The sequence below is a fragment of the Phragmites australis genome, chromosome 7 (genome assembly GCF_958298935.1).
Source record: "Phragmites australis chromosome 7, lpPhrAust1.1, whole genome shotgun sequence".
NCBI lineage: Eukaryota > Viridiplantae > Streptophyta > Magnoliopsida > Poales > Poaceae > Phragmites > Phragmites australis.
In genome coordinates this window covers 18,666,618-18,689,432 of record NC_084927.1, presented here as the reverse complement: position 1 = coordinate 18,689,432, position 22,815 = coordinate 18,666,618, and positions in this window count along the sequence as shown.

Below are 22,815 nucleotides of genomic sequence, written 5' to 3'. Positions count from 1 at the left end.
CACAATAAACAGTATATGAACTTAAAGATCTTGTGTTTATCCGAGAAAAACTATATCGTGTCCACAGAAAGTACTTATGTATATGCATATACTTCTGTAGTAGAACAGTTTCTTCCATGCATGCTTTGAACTGAAGGGTTCAGAATTGAGAACACAAAGGAAACATGTACAGATGTATGTACAATACTTCAGATGACCAAAACTGCCACAAGCAAAGCAACAACTACACACTATGGCAAGAGGCATATTTATACTTGTACAATCCTGGCTCCTAAAGTGCAGAGGCGACCGGGTACATGTCCTGCCTGAAATGTTACACTGACTCAGGAGACGTTCAGACATCGATCGATAAATACTGGTCTGCAGTAGTACTAGTACTACCGAATACTGGTACGGTGACACCATGCATAAATGAGGTCACGATTTCCGAGTGCATGCATGAATTCTGAATACAGGTGCATGCATGCATCTCCTGTATCTGCATGCAGGCAGTAGGAAATAATTGAGGTGAACGAATCATGGGCGAGATCAGGGTGAATTCGGCATTCAGGAACAGGTGGTTTCTGGCTTTGATCATGTGCCGGCAGCCGGCCTTTTGATCAAAGGACCAAACAGCGAAAAGAACAATGATCAAAGGATCGAACAGGGAGGAAAAGAACAATCACACACAGTACCGGTACTATCTGCTATGAGGGACTGAAAACTGAAAACACAGGACAGGGTGCCCATGTGCATTTCCAGTACCCCTCTCCTCACTCACCTAGGTCAGCTTACAGCCATTCCATCATACCAGCATCAGCATCTTGCAATGGCTTGCAGGAGAAATTGAAAAAACTCTACCAGAGCTACACCTGTGAGTAAAAATTCAAAGCATTACTAGGTATCTGACTGACCTCTCAACGCATCTGTTGTCATCCTTGTCATCACCTGGGACCAATGTGCTCCACAAGCATTACCACAAAAGGAGCTCCAGACAAAAGTCACCTTATTTCTCATTGCATTACTTCCCTACAAGCCTGACTCCCAAAAACACAAGTCAATTGCCTTCCATCAGAAGGTACCATCATGATGCTACTGCAAAAATCACATCCATGATGCAAATTCACCTTTTTTCAACTCCTCATCTTTTTTCTACAAAGATTGGCTAAATCATGCATGCATGCTCCCAAGCTTTACATCATTATTGCCCCTATGATTGATTTTTTTTAGAAAATGGATAAACATCCGGTTTTTTGCATCCTTAGATGCATATAGCCAACATTTGATTATTACAATATCTCTGCATAAGTAGCCAACATCACATGGGGAGGAAAAGAAATTAAAAAATAAAGCGTCATGAAGCTTGCAATCTGTAACTACATGACAACCCGTGCTTGGCGAAGAGCTCCATTGCCACCACCTCCAGCATATGATAAACAGATTAAAACTCTTCCCTCTGATCCACCCTATGAAGCAGCCTCCAGAATCTTAGCTAGTAAGTACTTTTGAAAAGTGCCTGCATGAATGATATAATAGTTTTTTTTTAATAAAACACTATATCATTAAGCCAGAGGTAAATAGCCCAAAATATTGCCGATATCCCAACTAAGATTCTTCTCTTTTTCTTAACCCCTATCTCCCATAACCAAGTATCAATTATATGCGACATGTTCCTCGATTTCTTTATCCCTAAGGCTATTCTGATTATATACCAGATAGTCTTAGCTAAAGAACATTCAAAAAGAGGTGTTGGATAGATTCATTATGATTAAAAAAGCACACTTGAGGCTGCCCTTCCTATTTCTTTTGGCCATGTTATCTTTGATCAAAATCACCCCACGATCTATGTACCATAAGAAAATTTTTATTTTTAACATGAGCTTTAGTTGCCAAAGCCACTTGTTTGGGATACTGTGGGTTGGTTCAGCATTTGTTTGTACATCGACTGGACAGTAAATTATCTTTTCCCATTCAGATCCCAATTGTAAATGTCTCTATTATTAGAGAGCTGAATATGAACAAGTTGCAATGTCAATTGTTGCCATTCAATTAGTTTATTCCCGGTGATCAGTCGGCAGAAGGATAAATTAAGAGGTATGCTTCTCATTACTTCCGCTACTGTGACATGTTTATGTCTCACAACCTGGTACAACAAGGGGTAAAGTTGGCTTAGTGAGCTTTTACCTAGCCAAATATCATTCCAGAATTGAGTTTGCTTCCCATTCTGTACATGAAAAGACCTCCATTTGAGGAATTCATTTTTAATTTTCATAAGACCAGTTCAGAAATGTGAATCTCCTGACCGTCCTTGGACTTGTGTGAGCGTATTAGAGCCAAGATACTTATTCCTGAGCAGTTATTGCCAAACCCCATCCTCATTAAGCAGCTTAAAAAGCCATTTGCTTAGGAGGCAGATATTCTTGATCGAAAGGTTGGTAATTCCCAAACCCCCTTTGTCCTTGGGTAGGCAAAAAATATCCCAATGTGTTAGTCTATATTTTTTGTTATGACTGTCTCCTTGCTAGAAAAACCTGAATCGTAGATAATCTAGCCTTTTGAGGACTCCCCAATGGATCTCAAAGAAAGACATCATGAAAATTGGGAGGCTACTAAGGACCGAATTAGGAGCACTAATCGACCTCCAACTGACATCATCTTCCATTTCCAACTTCTAAATTTCCATTCGGATCTATTTTCAACCTCCTTCCAATAACTTTTTCTTAATTTGCGGTGATGCATTGGAATGCCGAGGTATTTAAAAGGGTATGTATTAGTATTACACCCAAATAAATGAGTATATTGGTCTTCACATTCCTTTGCCTCACCACAGCAAAATAGCTCACTTTTGTGGAAGTTTATTTTCAACCCCAAGAGCTGCTCAAACACACAAATGATGAGTTTGATAATCTTATCATGCTCCAATTATGGTCCATAAAAATGATGGTATCATCCGTATATTGTAGAATAGACAGACCGTTATCTACCAAAGTAGAACCAAACCTGTTATTTGTCCACCTATTTTGGCTCTTGATATTAATATTGCAAGTATATCTTCTACAATATTAAAAAGTATGGGTGACATATGGGTGACAGGGAGTCACTGTCTTAAACCTTTGTGCGTTTGCCCCTATAATTGATGCAAGTTCCTTCACCAAGGTTAGGTAACAACATTTAGGAACCAGACAACCTACACTCCACTGTCTCCCTAACAAGTCTGACATGTGGAGTGCAGAAGATTTCTTAAAGGATGCACAAGATAAAACTGAGCTGTAGAGTTCAGAACTTATTTTAACAGCTGGTGCAAAATTGATTCAAGCTACCAGGAAACAACAACGTGGTACTACAACTAAATATATGTCCTACTGACACCCATGTTCCATGTCCAGTTGTGAAAAAAGCAGTAAAAAAACATGAAAAGTTTCGACGAAAAGATATCGCCTTAATGCTATCCTTTTATCAAGCTTGGAGTGGAAAAATCTGTCAGCATTCAGTGATCACTATCAGCTACTAAATCTTGGAATTCTGCGTTTATGCTACTGCAAAAGAATATATTATATTGATTCTCCACGTTAGTCATTACATGTAAATCTAGAAGCTATAGACAACAGCTATCATCCAAAACTAGGAATTTCCAACAGGAACTAACAGGTGATTAAATAGCACGTAGCTTTCCCCTCAAACAGACAAACGAATGAAACAAAAAAGAAGCCGATAGCCTGAACTAAGATTGACTGGGAGAGATGTATTATTCCATTTTGCAGCAGCAGCAGCTGCCTACATTGTTAGTTGTAGAGATTACAATATAGATGGCAAGATAACTTGAAACTTCATTCAAGTGCAAGACTCACTGAATCAAGATATATGTGCTTCGGAGAGACAATTGGAGCACATGTGAAGAACTGAATTACTCAGAAGCAACCTTGCAGAACAAAATCTTTGAAAAACCAAGGCTGTTACCCAAGATGGACACATCGGATGAAATAATGATGAATGAAGCTTCTCGCAGAAGTCATTACCGACGGAGAGATTTAAGATAAGCTCATGGAGACATGTCCAAACCAACAAAAAGAAGAGAAAAATTGCAGCATACGCTGCTCGTGAGAGCGAAATGGCGACGCAGCTAGTATGGTGAGGTGGGGTGGAGGAGTTCACGACAATGAACATAGCTAGCCGACGGGTCCTGCCTTGCATGTGAGGTGCTGCATGTGCAATGTAAGCTTTGTACCAAAACCATATGCCGGCCCAGGGCCGGGGGCCACACATGCATGTGCAATGCAGGCCACCAGTGCCACAGAGCGCTGTTCGAACTCGGAAAGGCTAACAACATGGAGCCAAGCAAACACATGGACGTGAGTGCTGAACCAATCACCTTAATTCTATTCACTGATTAACCTGCAGGATTATTCAGGAACAGAACCTTAACTTTCAAGGACGAAGGCGAAAGGAGCAGCATGGAATGGAAGCAAACAAACCAGCTGTGAATCGTCCCATGAATTGATACTAGTTTCATGAGGGCGATTGATCAACTACTACTGGTAGCAAAGATGGCACTGTAAAGTGATAGGGTTCTGACCTGTGATAATGTTGGCTGTGCCATTCAAACTGCAGACCAAAGCATAGTGGAAGCCAGTAAGCCACAACCCACAGGGATATGGGCTTCGCTAAAGCGACTGCTCATCGACCGACTAATTCGATCCTGGAAAACAAAACAACAATAGGGGGTGTATGTAAGGAGTAAGGAACAAGGGGAAGGAAAAGGAAGCTAATGGCACAATCAAACATATATTCTGTCTGTCTCCAGTACCTGTAGTTGCAGTGAGGATTAAAACTGACATATATATATCAGTAAGGCAGGTATTAGTAATGCGCCTTTGAGCTGCCAATATCTTAACATGTACAACATAGCTCGAAATAAATAAGACATAACAAACATTCTTCAATCCTTTTCACCAAATATTGCTTTCTGCCGAGACCTGAGCGGACCCAAATTGATAGCGTGGAATGAGATGCTCCATCGCCTCATCAATATCAATCTTTCACAAGAACCCGACGAATTCTGGTGGAATTTGAACAAATCTAGAAATTTCTCAGTACAATCTCTTTACCGGGCTCTCATAAATAATGAAGAACCTAAAAGGAACAAGGAACTTTGAAAAATAAAAATACCACTACAGATAAAAATCTATTTTTGGTACATTCGCATAGGAGTTCTTCTAACAAAGAATAACCTAATCAAGAGACAATGGCAAGGTAATCAAAAGTGTTGCTTCTGTCATAGAAATGAGATTAATCATCTCTTTTTTATTGCTATTTTGTAAGATTTGCATGGTTTATCATTCAAGTGGCTTCCAACATTTACCCATTTAGAAGTATTCCAAATTTGTTTAGCAACTGGCTTCATGGGATTAGTAAGCAATAGAAAGACAAAATAATGGTAGTGGCAACAGTGCCTTGTTGGTTGTTATGGCTATACAGAAATAATATGGTTTTTAATAAAAGAAAAATTAACTCTCCTTTGTAAGTTATCTATATATATATATATACGCGGTTGCTTTGTTCATAGGCTATGTTGCAGTAGCAGGAGTACCAGCATATGATGGTGTCAGCATATATTCTTATGGAGTGGATGTCTAAGGAGATCTTTACTCGGTTTAGATGGTATGGACTTCGGATTAAAGCTTTACCATAGTTCACGAGCTGGCTATTTTTTTTTGGCTACTTTCTTTTTGTTTTGATCTTTTTGTGGCTATGTGCATCTGTGCTATGCAGAAATAAGAAGTAAAGTCTTATGTGTTTATATCACTCGATATAACGTTAACAGTAAATAAAGCTTCGTTTATAAAAAAAAAAGGTAGTAGCGTGTAGAATACTGTCTTCGAATAATTTTCAGGGTCTTGCTAGACAGAAGAGGCATGAAGAATGAAACCACGCTGGTCCCACACAATGTACTGTCATATCAGCAGCAATATCATATACTTTATTTTAATTCATTCTAAGCTCCTTTAATGGAATGACCAACCTGTAATAGACTCAAAAGCAAACAGCATATAGTAGACCAAATGCATAAGGTGGTTATCACTACAATAATTCTAGAAAAGAAATTTGGACATCCTTGTCAATCTGCGTGCTTGGTACATAATTAATTCGGTGATTTTGGACCGAGTCTCGTTCAAGCATTTCAGACAGGTATGATTATTTTCCCCTCGATGAAATTTGACTGAGAATTGAACGGAATTCTACCTAAGTTAGATAGCCTTGGACTGAGAGGTGTAGAATTTGGTGTGTGAGGGCGCCTCCACGGCCACTGCCTTTACCTTGTCCCACCTCCGTGGTCTCCACATCCAAGCTGAGCGCCGCGAGGTGATCAAGTTCCAGCGTCGGTGCCGATGCCTCCTTCACTAGCATCCAAGTCATTGGACTGGAGGGGACTTGGACGCTCACCGCTGCTACAAGAGAATCGGGAGTGAAGACACTGAAAGAGTCATTCGTGTCCTATTATCACTACTGATTCGATTATAACCAGCAATAATGGCTTGGAGTGATAAACCATCACTACCAATTCATAAGCTCAAACAACACATAAAAATCCAAGCCATCAAGAACCGACCGTGATAATCACTATCATTGCCAGTTCTTGCTACAAACCAGTACTGATATATCAATGCTAGTTCATAGCAAGAACCGGCAATGGTACCAGCACATAAAAAGTCATGCCATTAATAATCAACAGTGATATTGGCTATCACCGTCGGTTGGAGTTACGAACTGACAGCGATAACCATGATGGGTAGTATAAAACTACCATATAAACACCATAGGTTTCCTTACATTCTCGGGGTATATTTCTATCCCCAGGAAAAGAATCCCTAGATGTATGGAAATTACTTGTAGATACCCTGCATATCTCATAAACAATGAAGTTTATCTTCAAGAATGATAAGGAAAGTAAGACTCCAGGAGTCATACGACGACCCCTATATATACAGAGCTAGGGGACCCTGTGTAGGACAAACTATTAGAAGTCAACACAACTCCATTGACACCATTCAAGCCTTAGGAAGCTCTACACCCTTGAGCCCTCTACAACATAGATCTGTATTAGCTTGTCTCCATGACTACATACAAGAGAGCCTTTGGACTAGGTTTATAACTATCTAGGCTAGCCAAGCACCCCCTTATAAACTTTCTCAGAGATTAATACAAGATCAATAGGACATAGGGCTCACTACACCAGAGCATATCATTAGTGACAAGTGATAACCATCATTAGTTATGGGTCATGTACCCGTCACTCTTATCGCGTCACTAATGATGACCCATTAGTGACGGGTGCTGATCCGTCACTAATATTGGTCACCAGTGACGAGTGATAGTTGATACCCGTCACTAAGCTGCATCTCCTGTGGCTTGAGCAAGTCTGTTGCCTGTAACTACTAATGATCATTAGTGATTGGTGTATTTACCACCCGTCACTAATGACCGAGTCCCAGTGATGGGTGCATTTACCACCCGTTACTAATGTTTTGGTCATTAGTGACGAGTGCATTTATGACCTGTCACTAAAGACCGAGTCATTAGTGACGGGTGCATTTACCACACGTCACTAATGATTCTGTCATTGGTGATGGGCCGGTAGATTTCCACCCTATCACTAGTACTCGGTCATTAGTGATGGGTGGTAAATGCACCCATCACTTATGACTGTTTCCAGTGACAGGGTGCGGTTACAACCTGTCACTGATGATGTTTTCACTTGTCACTAATGTGCTCATCCTTCGAAGGGATTTACCTGTTTCCTGGCTGCATCATGAAGCAAAGTTAGGACTTGACGGTTGTTTTCTCCTACAAACATATCACACCAGGAAACATATATATGCACCATATAAACCACATCGATATTAGGTAACATATCAAACATATCACAATAGTACATCCACCATATTGACATCAGGTAATACATCGAGATCATTCAAGTTTAAATAATAATGTACATAAGTCGCAAGTGTACATCGAGATAACTAGAAATTACATAAGTGGAAAGTGCAACAACAAATTACACAAGTCAGTGTGCCACCTCCATACAATGGAACCCGCCTTTCGAAGAGACGAGTTCTATAATTATGAACGAGACGATCCATCCACGAATGTTAAAGAGTGCGGACTCCGCGATGTTGCCATCCAATATGCTGAATTCCTACTTAAAAAATAGTAATTCCTGCTAAAAAAATAGTAATAGAAAAAGTACACAATTAGCTTGAGCAAAATCATTTTATTATCAGATATTAAATGAACAAAAGTAGTTATGAAAATACTGACGCAATTATCGTAGATCTGGGGATTTCAAATCCTTTGTTGCCATGATTAGCAGCTGTCGGTATATCAGGAACCGGGGGTCCCTGAGTCCCGAGGCCCGGCCAGCCATCCGCCACATGGCGCCATCCCACGAGGTCCCTCCTAAAGGATGAGAAAAGTTCAAGTCCCGGGAAGAAAGTGCTCGGGGCCACAGTCACTGGTCCCCGAGCACCCCAGTTCCCCGATGATCCACAGAGTCTAAGTGCCGGGAAGAAAGTGCTCGGGGAGGTGCACGGTCACCCCCGAGCACCCTAGTCCCCCGATGATTAGAAGAGCTAAGTTCCGGGAGAGAGTGCTCGGAGCTGCGTGCGGCAGCTCTCGAGCGCTCGGTTCCCCGAGGATCCGCGTAAGAGTTCTCGGAAGAGAGTGCTCGGGGCTGCACGTGGCAGCCCTCGAGCACTCGGTTCCCTGGAGGGTCGAGCAAGAGTGCTCGGGGAGGTGAACAGTACCCCCGAGCACCCGGTACCCCGAGGACAAGGATAGGCATTCTCGGGAGAGAGTGCTCGGGGAAGGGAACAGTACCCCCGAGCACTCGGTGCCCCGACGACCCAGAAAGGCCCCCGAGGGGCCCGCCGATGAGGTGTCAATCAGTCAGAGGTCCGAGGCCGCATTTAATGAGCGTGAGTGGCCTGACATCTCCAACTGCTCCCACCGCGGTGTCAGTCCCTGCCATGTTTTGGCAGAGAGACGTGGGGCTATTAATTGCACGGGTCCCGTCTCGTATCATCCGGCTTGTCTCGGGATAACATCGCAAGGATCAAGACGTTCCGTCTACCGCTCTGCTGTGGCAGAGGAACAAGACAGGGCGGGCACGCCGGGTTGCTCTGCGGCTGCCCGGTGGGCCCTCTCCACGGCGCCCGTTGCCAGGGCGTTTATGGTGACAGGTGACCAGGCGTGCGACGTTTTTTCCACCCCCAGTCACTTCACCCAGAAGAAATGATGACGCATTTCCCAGTCATGGCGTCTTGGAACTTGTATCCCCCCTCCTTCCCGTTCGGGGCATGTCACAGCCGGCGAGTACAAAAAGAGCCGGTACACAGAAGAGAAGGGAGGACAACCCAATCGACGGACAATCCAATAAGAGATTGCAAGCACCCAAGCATCAAGAACCGAACCATAGACGAACACAAGGCACAAGGGATAGTCCCTGCCGAAGAACAAGGAGCATCAAGCTCTTAGTTAGGCCAATATTCTTGTAACCAGCAACATCCTTGAGGGACTTCCTCAGGACAGTTATTGCATCCATACAGGAGTAGGGTATTACGCCCCTGTGTGGCCCGAACCTGTCTAAATTCCGGTTCATTTACTTCCTTTTGCACTAGGTCATCTCCCCCACCACCGGTCGTTGCATTTACTCTCATTCATTTCTCCGACAAACTTATTCAGCATCATCCCCCTGGCCGAATCTCTAAAAAGGGGTCTCTCGGGATCCCTGCAACAGGAGTTAATCCTCCGACAGCTGGCGCGCCAGGTAGGGGGGAACATCCCTGAATCTGTTTGTTTGTTTTCTTCCACAGAAAAAATGGCCAGTGGACACCGCCTCCAGCGTTTCGGCTCCAGTTCCAGCGAGGAAATGCAACCCCTCGAACAGGAGGCCCTAGCCGCTGCTGCGTCCCAGCAGCAGCCGCGATCTACACGCGCGGCGTTCCCTTCCCAAGCGGACCAAGGCGCTGGGCCTAGCAGGGCCGCCGCCGCCGCTGTCGCCGCCGCTGGTGCACCATCCGACCCCCAGCTGATTGTCGAAACTCCGGCCGCCAGGTCCGTCTCTGGACAGCGCCGGGTGCCTCTCCGGCGTAGGCTCGCTTTCAGCGAGGCCAGCCCCGAGAGCGCGCTGCTTGCGGCGCACGCTCTCCTCAGGCATCCGCCTGTTCAGGCGACTCTGGAAACCCCGGAGGGCCACTGGATCCAAGAAGTCGCTGCCCTGGTCGGCACTGCTCGCCGCCAGGTGCTGGCCGAGAGTTCTCGCGCCACCACCCAGCGTGGCGTCGCCAGAACCGGCCCATCAACGGGCAACGTTTGCACGGGCTGGGGGGCCTCCAGGCGGAGCGCCACCCCCCTGGCCGCGTCCGAAGCCCAGGACCTCCGCTTGCGTCTCAACGAGCGGAGGGGCCACGAGGATGCGCGCGTCACTCTCGAGCGCCAACGGGAGACCCGGCAGGAGGCCAAGGCTGAGGACCAGGCTTCCTCTTTTCCGGCCCATGATCGCCAGGATTCCCCGGCTCACCGGCGTTCACCACCAAGGAGCACCATCCGCGCCACAGGGTACGGCACCAGCTGCCGTGCCTTCTCTAGTGAGCTCTAACAGGTCAAATGGCCCTCCAAGTTCCGCCCTGAGCTGCCAGAGAAGTACGACGGGTCCATCGACCCCGTTGAGTTCCTCCAAATATACACTACGGCCGTCCAGACAGCCGGTGGCAGTGAAAAGGTGATGGTAAATTATTTCGATGTTGCCTTGAGGGGCTCTGCCCGTTCTTGGCTCATGAACTTACCCCCAGGATCTATTAGCTCCTAGGATGACCTCTGCCACCAGTTTGTGGCTAATTTTCAAGGCACGTTCACGCGCCCCGGCTTGGAGTGCGATCTCTACACCGTCAAGCAACAGGAGGGGGAGACGCTGCGGCGCTTCATTCAGCGCTTCAGCCAGGTCCACAACACCAACCCGCGGATGGCCCCCCACGCTGTCATCGTCGCCTTCCGGCATGGCATCCGTGACAAGCGGATGCTCGAGAAGCTAGGTACGCACGAAATCGAAACCACTACGGAACTCTTTGCACTGGCCGACAAGTGCGCCAAGGCGGCGGAGGCCCGGGCTTGGCATGCTCCGCGCCCCGCCGTCGACCAGCCAAGTTCTTCCCGCTCCGACAGGCGGGAAAAGAAAAAGAGAAGAAAGCGCGAAGCCGCTCCTGTCGAACTGGCCCAGGGTCCCGCCCATAGGACGGCCCAAGAGCCCGACCGCCGGCAAGAACGCCGGGCGGTCGCCGACAGACGGCCCGCACCCGCGAGAGCCTCGGCCAGGGCCTCTCCTAGGGCTCCGGCTCCCGCGTGGGCCCCGGCGCCTGCAAGGGCGCCAGCACCCGCAAGAGCTCCGGCACCCGCCCGGGCTCCTTCTGCAGCGAGGGCCCCCGCTCTCGCGGGGCCCGAGCCAGGCAAATGGTGCCCCATCCACCAGACCAGATGCCATGATCTCACAGAGTGTCGTATGGTCAAAGGCCTCATCGAGCAGCGCCAGCAGGAGCGCGATGAGTCCCGCGGGGGAGGCGATGCTGAGGCCGCCCCCGGCGACGCTGAGCTCGGCTTCCAGGAACCCGAGCATACCGTCGCCTTCTTCAACGGAGGCGCCTACACGCCTTCCTCACGGTGTGGCATCAAGACCATGCGGCACGAGGTATGCTCGGCAACCCCGAGCAAAGAGTCCACCAGGCCCCTGAGGTGGTCGGACGCTCCGATCACGTTCAGTATAGCAGACCACCCCTCCTGTACTGCAGGCATGGGGCGACTACCTTTGGTAGTGTCCCCCACCATCTGCAATGTCAAGGTCGGCAGAGTGCTGATCAATGGGGGCGCAGGCCTCAACCTCCTCTCCAAGGAGGCCTTCGAGAAGCTGTTAGTGCCCTCCAGGCGCCTAAAGCCGTCGCTTCCATTCTGCGGAGTGACACCCAGGCACTCCCTGCCCCTCGGGCAGGTCGAGCTACCTGTAACCTTCGGGAGTCCGGACAACTTCCGCACGGAAAACGTCCTCCTCCCCTACAACGCCATCCTCGGGCGTCCGGCGCTCGCCAAATTCATGGTGGCTGCGCACTACGCGTATCTCACGGTCAAGATGTCGGGCCCAGCAGGCCCCATCTCCGTGACCGCCGACTCCAACGGTGCCGTTTTCTGCGCCGAGCAGTCGTACATGGCTTTGGTCTCAGCCCAGGCCGAGGTCGAAGGCTGCACAGGGGGCCCGGGACCCTCTTCATCCAAACCCCGACTCGTCGCCGACGCCTCTTTTCCTACGAAGGAGGTCGTGGTGGGCGAAGGCGCCTCCCAGGTCGTCCGCATCGGTGGCGACCTGGACGGCAAATAGGAAAGCGCGCTCGTCACCTTCCTCCAGGCTAACGCCGACGTGTTTGCATGGCAACCGTTCGACATGCCCGGGATCCCTAGGGAGGTGATTGAGCACCACTTGGCTGTGCGACCGGACGCACGCCCGGTGAAGCAGAAGGTCCGACGGCAGGCGCCTGAGCATCAGGAGTTCATCCGGGAGCAGGTCAGCAAGCTCCTTGACGCTAGATTTATCCGAGAAGTCCTCCACCCCGAGTGGCTGGCGAATCCAGTTATCGTCCCGAAGGCCAACGGCAAACTCCGCATGTGCGTGGACTACACCGACCTAAATAAGGCTTGCCCTCAAGATCCTTTTCCCTTGCCCCGCATAGATCAAATTGTAGATGCAACCGTGGGATGTGATCTTTTGTGTTTTTTAGATGCAAACTCTAGATATCACCAGATTCGCATGGCCGTAGAGGATGAAGAAAAAACTGCTTTTACCACCCCGGTGGGGACTTATTGTTATATGTCAATGCCTTTTGGTTTGCGCAATGCTGGGTCTTCTTTCCAGCGCGCCATTCGCATCACCCTTGATTCGCAGGTTGGCCGCAACGTCGAAGCCTACATCGACGATCTCGTGGTCAAGTCCCGAGACCGCGCCACCCTGCTCCACGACCTTGCCGAGACTTTCAACAGTCTCCGCACTACCCTCCTAAAGCTCAACACCAAGAAGTGTGTCTTCGGGGTACCCGAGGGCAAGCTCCTCGGTTTCTTGGTTTCCAGCCGAGGAATCGAGGCCAATTCGGAGAAGATCCGGGCCATCGAGCAGATGCAACCCCTGGCTCAACTCAAGGAGTTCCAGCGTCTCACCGGCTGCATGGTGGCCCTCGGGCGCTTCATCTCCAAACTTGGGGAGCGGGGGCTCCCCCTCGTCAAGCTTCTGAAGAAAACCGGTCGCTTTGACTGGACGTCGGAGGCTGAGCAGGCCTTCCGCGATCTGAAGAAGTACCTCACCTCACCGCCCGTGCTGGTGGCTCCATCCGAAGGCGAGCCACTACTACTCTACGTATCGGCCACTCCTCAGGTCGTAAGCATGGTGCTGGTGGTGGAGCGCGACGAGTGCGCGGGGCCAGGTGCTGGGTCCCAGCTCCCGGCCGCCCCCGGGCACTCACACGTCCTCGCGGCTCCGCTCGAGCAGGGGGTCGAGCCCGAGCACTTGGCTCCCCCCGAGCAGGGGGTCGAGCCCGAGCACTCGGCTCCTCCCGACCAGGGAGTAGAGCCCGAGCACCCGGTCAGCCCAGACCACGCCGCCGAGCTTGGGGGCCGCGACAGCCCCTCGGGTGAGGTCACCGTCTGGGCCCGCCGGGTACAACGACTAGTGTACTTTGTCAGTGAAGTCCTCCGGGAGGCCAAAACAAGGTACCCCCAGGCTCAGAAGCTGCTCTACGCCGTGTTCATCGCATCCCGAAAGCTGCGCCATTACTTCCAAGCGCACAAGGTCTCGGTGGTTACCACGTATCCACTCGGACCTATCCTCCAGAACCGAGAAGGCACTGGGTGTGTTGTCAAGTGGGCGGTGGAGCTGGCAGAGTTCGACCTGCACTTTGTCAGTCGCCAGGCAATCAAAAGCCAGGCACTCTCTGACTTCGTGGCAGAGTGGACACCCGTCCCCGAGGTCGTCCCAGAAGAGATTTCTGCATATCCCGGGCATGATGCGCCCGGGTATTGGATCATGCACTTCGATGGTTCCCTCTCGCTGAAAGGCGCGGGGCCCAGAGTGGTTCTCACCTCCCGAACGGGTGAAGAACTCCGGTACGTTGTGCAGCTGCAGTTCCGCGCATCCAACAACATGGTGGAATATGAAGGTCTCGTCGCTGGCCTCCGGGCCGTGGTGGGCCTCGGGATTCGTCGCCTCCTGGTCAAGGGAGACTCCCAGCTGGTAGTCAACCAGGTATCCAAAGAGTACCAGTGCACGGATCCTCAAATGGCGGCGTACGTGGCAGCAGTCAGGAAGCTGGAGAAGCGCTTCGATGGCCTGGAGCTGCGGCACATCCCTCGCCAAGACAACGCTCTGGTCGACGAGCTCTCCCGCCTGGCCTCCTCCCGTGCGCGCGTCCCTGCCGGAGTCTTTGAAGAAAGACTCACACGGCCTTCCGTTCTACCTACCGAACAGGATGAAGGGGAAACCTCGAACTCAATTCAAGGGACCTCGGCGGTGCCCTCAGTGGGAAGCCCCGTCAGGGTGCCGCCGTCCGGCGAGTGCGCTGCACTTGCTGAATGTTCTCAAGATGCCTCGTGAATGGACGACATCCGAGGGTACTTGAAGGAAAAGTTCCTTCCCGGGGATGAGGCGTGTACCGAAAGAGTTGCTCGGCAGTCCAAACGCTATGCCATAGTAGATGGGGATCTCTACCGGCGTAGTGCAGGCAGTATTCTCCTGAAATGCATCTCTGGGCAGAAGGCGGCGAGCTTCTCGCTGAGATCCATGAGGGCGAGTGCGGTGGCCATGCATCGTTCCGCACGCTGGTCGGGAAGGCCTTCCGGTAAGGTTTTTACTGGCCTACAGCCCTCCATGATGCTTCCAAGCTGGTTCGGCGCTGCAGAGCGTGCCAGTTCCACGCAAAGCAGATCCACCAGCCAGCTCAGGCTCTTCACACCATCCCCCTGTCATGGCCTTTCGCGGTCTGGGGGCTGGACATTCTGGGTCCATTCCCCCGAGCAATCGGGGGCTATGAGTACCTCTACGTTGCCATCGACAAATTCACCAAGTGGCCGGAGGTGGTCCCAGTCATCAAGGTGACCAACAACACAGTGCTCCAGTTTATCCGCGGCATCACCAGTCGCTTTGGTGTCCCGAACCGGATCATCACCGACAACGGCACCCAGTTCACAAGTACCCTGTTCGGGGACTACTGCGAAGACCTCGGCATCAAGCTCTGCTTCGCCTCCGTCGCTCATCCTCGGAGTAACAGGCAAGTTGAGCGCGGCAACGCGGAGATACTGAGGGGCCTCAAAACCCGGACCTATGACGTGCTCGCAAAGCACGGGAAGGGATGGGTGGACGAGTTGCCCACCGTGCTATGGGCTAATCGGACCACGCCAAGCCGCGCCACCGGAGAGACTCCATTCTTCCTTGTGTACGGTGCTGAGGTGGTCCTCCCCTTCGAGCTCACTCTAGGTTCCCCTCGGGTGCACGCCTATTCTGAAGGGGAACAGGAGCAGCAGAGACGCGACGGCGTCGACTACTTGGAGGAGCACTGGCGGCGTGCCGCTGTCCGGGCAGCTCGTTACCAGCAAAGTCTGCGGCGCTACCATCAGCGCCATGTCCAGGCCCGGTCTCTTGAGGTGGGGGACCTAGTCACGTGAAGGGAAGAATAAGATGTCCCCTATGTGGGAAGGTCCCTTCACCATGATCGGGGTCCCGCGAGAAGGTTCTTTTAGGCTGGCTGCAGAAGACAGGCAACCGCTCCCCAACCCGTGGAACATCGAGCACCTGCGCAAGTTATACCCATAGATGGCCATGCTCGCGGCTCAGGTCAACCAGGCCGGGGGCCTCCCTCCTACCCAAGTTGACCGGGGGCTACCACTAGCTGGGTAAGTCACCCAACCTTGTAAAAAATTGTCAATTCAGTATGAATGTTGAAATACAATCGTATGTCAATTTCGTTTTTCTGGATTCCATGTGTTTAATCTGTCTGGTGAGATGCTCGATTATGCGAGAAAAGTTCGCTCTCTCATTTCCCCCCTGATAAAAGAATCCCGACCGGTATGCGCGCGGGCAGTTGCTGCTGACTTACGTCCGATGTGGTAGGCTGTGGTGTTCGGTGTCATGGCAGGTCTCCGGGCACTACCGAGTCCCTGGGCGCTCTGGGTAATCCTATCGCTCGAGCTACTCGAGTAGTCCGAAGCCCAGGCCCCAGGGGCGGGCTGTCGGTGCTCGGTCTGGTCTGTCATACCCGGGCGCCACCGAACCATAGGACCTCTGGGTTATGCCTCTGTCCGCTCTTGTCCGCTGGTCTGGGTATTCGAGAGGTCTCGGGTCGAAAATGAGAGCAGTCTATAACAAGTACCGCACTAACAGAGCGCACCAAACAAGGAATTTTTCTCTATTTTCTCTTAAGTCACAGATCGACAGTCAAAGCAAAAGCAGCTCGACCGCGAGGGCCTCGATGCCTAGGTCGCTGCTCGGTCCCAAGGGTCTCCGGGTGGTCCTACCGCTTAAGCATGAGTGGTCGAGATCACTCGACCCCGGGCTCCTCACGCGCCCCTTGATGCTCGAGTGCCCCGGCTGAGGGAACCAAGCCCCCGGGCACCCCGACCTTAGAGCGCACGCCCCTCCTGGATTAGTTGGCCGAAAGGCCGACAGCTATCCGGTGAGTGGTTAAATTTAGACGAATTTATATTAAATAATATTTTGTTCCCGAGTCGTCCTCGGGGGCCCTCGTATTCTAATCTTCCCGGTGAGATGGTCTCCACGCGCACAAAACCCTACCGTGTGTCCACTTTTTCCTAGAACGACAGAACTGTCCGTAGAAAGGTGTACCGTATGTGCGGTAATGTCTGATTGAAGTCTTTCATGGTGGTCGTGGTGTTCGGTCCGCTTTTAAGGGCCCCGAGCACTACCGAGTCCCTGGGCGCCCTAGGTAATCCTATCGCTCGAGCCGCTCGAGTAGTCCGGAGCCTAAGCCTTAGGGGTGGGTTGTCGGTGCTCGGTTTGGTCCGTCCTAAGCCCAGGCACCACCGAACCATTGGGACTCTTGGTCGTATTCCCACCCGCACGTGTCTCTGGTCTGCTGACTGAGTGGTCGCAAGATGGAAAAGTGTTCACCGGTCATGGCGTGCTCCATGCTGGATCGATCTATCTCCCGAGCAAGGAAGTTCGTGTCTTTGTCTTTTGACTTAGCCAATGCGGACTCGCGAGGGCTCGGGGGCTGAACGCACCGAGAAGGACGGTCAGGACGACTTCGTTCTCGGGGATGGAAAGGTCGGATCAAACCGACTAAGTACTCCCCGGGGCATCAAGGCAAAACATCAGAAGAAGCGCTAAGTACTCAAGAATACCGGAGCTGCGAGCCCAAAGAAAAGCTTCCATTATATTTACAAAGGGAATACAAGCATTTCTAAGGGATCACTCCCGTATTTACATCGAGTCAAAGAAAAATGAAAGAAGAAGAAACTACAAAAAGCCTAATCAGAGTCGGCGTCGGAGTCGGAGTCATCACAGCCACCCCCGGGGGCTGGCGGTGGCGGCACTTCACGCTTGAAGCCGGCCGCCACCTCAGCAGTGGTGCTCCGAACTGCTTCCCGGGCGGCCTCTTTCTCGGCTTCGACTACTCCTTCCCGAGCTGGCTCCAGTGGGAAGTTTGAGTCTCTGCTCCGGTAGCAGGCCAGGACGTGCTCGGCCACCGCTTGGGCCAAGCCGCGCCCTTCCCGGGCGGCAAGCTCCTGGACGGCCCAGGGCAGCGCCTCGAGGCGCTCGCAGACCTGCTGGAGTCCCAGGACGAATCGGCCGGGGGCGTCGCCCTTCGTCTCCATGACGAGTCGCCCAAGGCCGGCGCTCACCACGGACCGCCGCATCCGCCGGAGTGTGTCCTCCAACATCTGCAGCAAGTTGAACCGCGCGACAAAGGCAGCCTCGAGCTTCTCCTTCGTGATCCGCAGCTGCTCCTCGAGACCCTGGCCCCCGGCCACGCCAGAGAAGCCGGTGTCGAGCGCATGGTCGGCGGCTTGCTTCACCTGCGCCACCAGCTCGGACAGAACCCGCTCGCGGGCGGTCAGCTCCGCCTCATGCTTAGCGATCTGCTCCTCCCTGGCAGCGGCGGCCGCTGCCGCCTCGGCAGCCTCACCCTCCCGGCGGGTCAGCAAGTCCTCTCGGGCGCCCAGGTCCACCGCCGTGATCTCGGTGTCGAACTCCCGGACAGCGACGTCCTCCTCCCAGCGTAAGAGATCCCATTCGGCGTTCTGCAGCTCCTTTGCCCAACGCTGGAAATCGGCGCGAGCCCGGTCGGGCTCGCCCTCCCGACGGGTCAGGTCAGCCTGGAGGGCCTCCACCGCCCTCTCGCGGCTCGCGACCGCCTCCTCCCGCTCCTACACCTGCCTCTCCCTGGCAAGGGCCTCGGCAGGTGCAGGAGCGTGGCCAGCGTGGCGCGCTCCGCCTCAAGCTGCGCCACCTCCCAGTCCACCGCCACGCCCAGCCGCTCGACCGCCACCCGGACGCTCTCGATCGCGATCGGGAGGGGTTCGGCAGGCTGGCCGGGCGCCGGTTGGGCGCTGGGTTCCCCGCGAGCCTCCTCCGGGGGGTTCGGGGTCCCCGAAGGTTGCAACACCATCATCCGCCCCGGGCTCGGCACGCCCGGGGTAGGTTCGACTGGCGCCGATTGCTCGGGGGACGGCTGTGTCTTCGCCTCGGCCGTCGCGTCTGCTGGCACCCTCTCGGCCGCCGCATCCGTCGGTCCCAACAAGGACGTTGTGCCCACCGTTTTCGGCTCTGCCGCTGCGTCCGCTAGTTCTGGCACGGCCGCCGCGTCCGTCTTCCCCGTCTCCACCGCCAGGTCCGTTGGCCTCGGCCCGGCCGCCGCGCTTGCCAGCTCTGGCTCTGCCGGCGCGCTCGGCTCGGGGGCTGGCGCCGGCCTCGGCGCCTTCGGCTGCCCCTGGCCCTCAGCGGCGCCCGCAGGCGGCCTGCAGGAGAAAGACGAAGATCAAAACCGAAGCTTAGTTCGGGCGAAGCATGCCCAAGAAAGAGTTAAGGACGAAACTTACGAGGTCTTGGTCCCTCGGTATTGCCATTTGGCCGCCGGGATCCTGAACTCCGGGCCCGATAGCGCCGGCTCGGAGTCCTCCCTCATCCTCTTCCGCCGGGGGCTCGGCGGGGCCGCCGCGTGGTCTCCGGGCGCCAGATCGGGCCCCATCCGAACAAGGCGCGGCTCCAAGACTAGGAACGCTGCCGCTGCCGATGGCGACGGCGGGGACTCCGACACGGGAATGAAGAGCCGGGGGCGCTTCCCCCGGTCCTCCGGCGCCGCCGCCGCTCCGCTGTCAGCGGTGCCTCCTCCTCCGGTGCGACACATGCTGCCCGCAGTGGCTCCACCGCTGGTCTGCAGCAAATTAGCTCAAATTTGTTGCAATATTGATTTAATTGTGTAGATTCACATGATTCTAGTATTATATTTTAAAATTGTAGCTAGAATGTGATGTTTAGCCTTAGGAGGTTTCATCATGCATGAATGAGGATATTTTCTCTAGATCTAGATTTAGATCTAGATCTAGATCTAGGGGAGAGGGAGAGGGAGAGAGAGAGAGTAATGAATTCATATTATTTTGAGTCATAAATTTACGTTAATGTAGATTCAATTGCGTAGACATATTATAATCATAATAATCTTTTTAATTATGATTTTCAAATAAATTATTTAATTAATTGATGTACCTAATTTTGTGGTTGAAGTTAAAGATGGACAGAGCATGGATGTATGGATGCGCCAAGACATGGAGAAATATACATCAAAGGACTCTCTATTTTTATTGAAGCCGCAGAGAAGGACGCTTTAATTAAGAAGACAAAGGAAATGTACTGTCCATGTTCTGACTGCAAAAACCAGAAATTAAGAGACAAATCAAGTGTAATCAAATCGCACTTGATCTTGAGAGGTTTTGTTGAGAATTACAAATGTTGGCCCAATCACGGCGAACAATGTACAAGCAAATCAAACCAGGACATCGCTGCTGATCAAGTAGATGGTGATGATGAGAGAGCAGTAGGAGCCGACAATGATTTTATGATGGATGATGAACCCGATGTTGATCTGGATGATGATGCTGACTTTGATCTGAAGGAAATGCTGCGCCACATTGAACCGCATGTTTTAAGGGACACGAGAGGTTTAGATAATTTCGAGGCATTAAAAAAGGCATCGAACGAACTTTTACATGAGGAATCGAAGGGCTGTGATAAGGAGTTCACGGTGTTGCATTCGGTCCTTGAACTTCTAAGGTTGAAGGCCAGCAATGGATGGTCCGACAAGAGTTTCTCGGATCTGTTGAGTCTCTTGGCAAACATGCTTCCGAAGCCTAACTCCTTGCCCACCACCACTTATCTGGCGAAGAAGCTTATCTGCCCGTTGTCATTGGATGTGCAAAAAATAACGCGTGTCCGAACCATTGTATCCTGTACCGTAAAGAGTACGAAGCCTTGGATAGATGTCCAGTGTGCAATGCGAGTCGGTACAAGAGGAATGATGATTGCGAGGACGAAGTTGCTTCCGCCAACACGAAGAAGAAGAAAAGTAATGCTGGTCGTGATGAAGAAGACACTTCTTCCAACGCGGAGAAGAAGAGAAGAAGCCCTGCGATGGTGATGTGGTACCTACCAGTGATATCCCGCTTGCAGCGCCTGTACTCGAACCCTAGGGACTCTGAACTGATGCGTTGGCATTTCGATAAGCGCAAGAAGGATGGAACTAAGCTTCGACACCCCGCAGATGCTAGGCAATGGAGAAAGTTCGATGCCATGTATCCAGAGTTCACTGAAGAACCAAGGAATGTAAGGTTCGCGTTGAGTACGGACGGACTGAATCCTTTCGGTGACAGGAGCACCTCACATAGCACTTGGCCAGTGGTCCTTGCCATCTACAACCTTCCTCCATGGCTATGCATGAAGCGGAAGTACCTTATGCTGTCCACTCTTATCCAAGGACCGAAACAACCAGGCAACGATATAGATATGTTTCTGGAACCATTGATGGAAGATATGGCAAAACTGTGGAACGAGGGGGTCCGGGTATGGGATGAATTCCGACGACAGTACTTCACGCTGAAAGCAATGATTTTTGTTACCATCAATGATTATCCCGCCCTTTTTAACCTATCTGGACAGGTTAAAGGGAAGCAAGGATGTGCAGTGTGCTTGGATGAAACCGCATTTGTGTACCTTCCGTACTCACAGAAGGTAGTGTACACCCGCCACCGATGGTTCTTACTCAGAACTCACAAATACCGCAATATGAAGAAACATTTTGATAACACGGTTGAGGAAGATACTGGCCCAAAACCTCGCAGCGGGGCACGAGTGTTTGAAATGGTCAATAGCATCAAGGTTGTTTTTGGGAAGCCGCCGAAGGGTACAAAGAAGAAGAAAAGTGAGACGCCGACCAGCACGCTGTGGAAGAATATGCCAATTTTCTTTAAGTATTTGCCCTACTGGAAGGACTTGGACGTCCGTCACAGCATCGATATGATGCACGTTGAGAAGAATGTGTGTGATAGCATCATTGGCCTCTTACTGGACATACCAGGCAAGACAAAGGATGGAATCAAGTCACATAAGGACTTGGTGCATTTTGAAATTAGGCCAGAGCTACACCCTAAAGACAGACCAAATGGAAAACATTATCTTCCGCCGGCTAGCTACTCTCTGACACCTGAGGAGAAAAAGGCATTGTGCAAGTGCTTACGTGGGGTGAGAGTCCCAACTGACTACTCATCCAACATTAAGAACCTAGTCTCGATGAAAGATTTGAAGCTAATCGGCATGAAGTCTCACGATTGTCATGTGATGATGACGCAGATGCTCCCTATTGCAATAAGGGGTATCAAGCCGAGATACATAAAGGAGGTCATCACACGGTTGTGTCACTTCTTCAACGCAATTGCTCAGAAGGTGATCGATGCTGAAAAACTGGGTGCTCTACATAGTTCATTGGTAGAGACACTGTGCCAACTTGAGATGTGCTTCCCTCCATCCTTTTTCGATATCATGGTACACCTCTTGGTTCACATTGTGAATGAGATAATTGCGCTGGGCCCCGTATTCTTACATCAGATGTATGCGTTTGAGTGGTACATGGGCATTCTGAAGGGCTATGTATGGAATCGTGCTCACCCAGAGGGTTCAATGATCGAGGGCTACAGTACCGAGGAAGTCGTTGAGTGTTGCATCGATTACATAAAAGATTCTAATCCCATTGGTGTACCTGTATCTCGACATGAGGGGAGGTTGTCTGGGAGAGGGACCAAAGGAAAGAAAAGATTCATCGATCATGATTACAAAGCAGTGGAAGAAGCACATTTCACCATATAGCAGCAGATCCAGTTAGTGGCGCCGTACGTCGAGCAACACCGAAAGGAGCTGTACACAAAAAATCAAGACCGCTCGTATGATTGGATCTTGAAAGAGCACAAGCGTCGCTTCACCACATGGTTCAAGAACCAAAACCTTCCGGATGGTGAATCTCTAGATAAAAAAAATGTTAAAATGTTGGCCTGTGGCCCATCAAGTTTAGTTACGTCATGGCAAGCGTATGACATTAATGGGTACACGTTTTATACCAAAGCAAAAGACAACAAGAGCACGACCGAAAACAGCGGAGTTCGAACAGAAGCCTATGACACAACAGGGGAAAAGGTCACCTACTATGGATTCGTAGAAGAAATCTGGGAACTCGACTATGGAGTGAATCTACA